This window comes from Etheostoma spectabile, chromosome 20 (genome assembly GCF_008692095.1).
Source record: "Etheostoma spectabile isolate EspeVRDwgs_2016 chromosome 20, UIUC_Espe_1.0, whole genome shotgun sequence".
Lineage (NCBI taxonomy): Eukaryota > Metazoa > Chordata > Actinopteri > Perciformes > Percidae > Etheostoma > Etheostoma spectabile.
In genome coordinates this window covers 19,634,370-19,635,095 of record NC_045752.1, presented here as the reverse complement: position 1 = coordinate 19,635,095, position 726 = coordinate 19,634,370, and the positions used below count along the sequence as shown (strand labels likewise).

The 726-nt window shown below is 42.4% G+C and overlaps 1 protein-coding gene across 1 annotated transcript in view; it reads right to left on the bottom strand.

Annotated features, from left to right (window-relative positions):
* daam1a (dishevelled associated activator of morphogenesis 1a) overlaps positions 1-726 on the bottom strand; it is a gene marked incomplete in the record, with an annotated part of 41,875 nt that overhangs the window by 6,322 nt on the left and 34,827 nt on the right.

Sequence of the window (726 nt, the reverse complement as noted above, 5' to 3'; positions counted from 1 at the left end):
TAGACTTAGACTTCTCTTTATTAATCCTTTTGGGATGACTCCCGCAAGGAAATTCAAATTTCCAGCATCAGTTTTTAGCAAGAATACAGTATAGAAGACGATATAAAGATAACAATAATAACAGTAATAAAAATAGCAATTATAATAAGAACAATAAGAACCTGGCAAAAAAAAAGACATAACTTGACAGTAGGAACAGTAGGAAAAGCACTGGCGTTACAAATAATTGTATCACATCAGTGAGGGTTCTATACAAGTATCCTATGTAGATTTGTAGTGAACAGCATGCACTATGTAGATTTTTGTGAGTTTTCAAGAGGCGACGAGTCAAGCTGGACGCCCTCTGATTTGCATAAAGTAGCCTGAATTCAACTATATGCAAATCAGGAGGGGGCAACTGTCTCTCGAATGACCCTGTCAGTGAACATTTCCCAGGAGAAACCAAGTGTCTCCCCCTGTGGCAGGAAAACTTAACCCTTCTCCCTGATTTCATTGTTGAGAATAGAGAAGGATAGAAGGAGAACCTGAAAAGGAGTAGGAGGTAATGCAACGCTACCATGCCGTGGCAAAGCGGTCCCGCTCGCAACCTGAAGTCTCATTTCTGGGGAGTGCATGTCCGGCTACCGGACCCTTTGCCATAGTAGCTACTGGACCCTATGCCGTAGTAACTACTGGACCCTATGCCATAGTATCTATCGGACCCTATGCCGTAGTATCTATCGGACC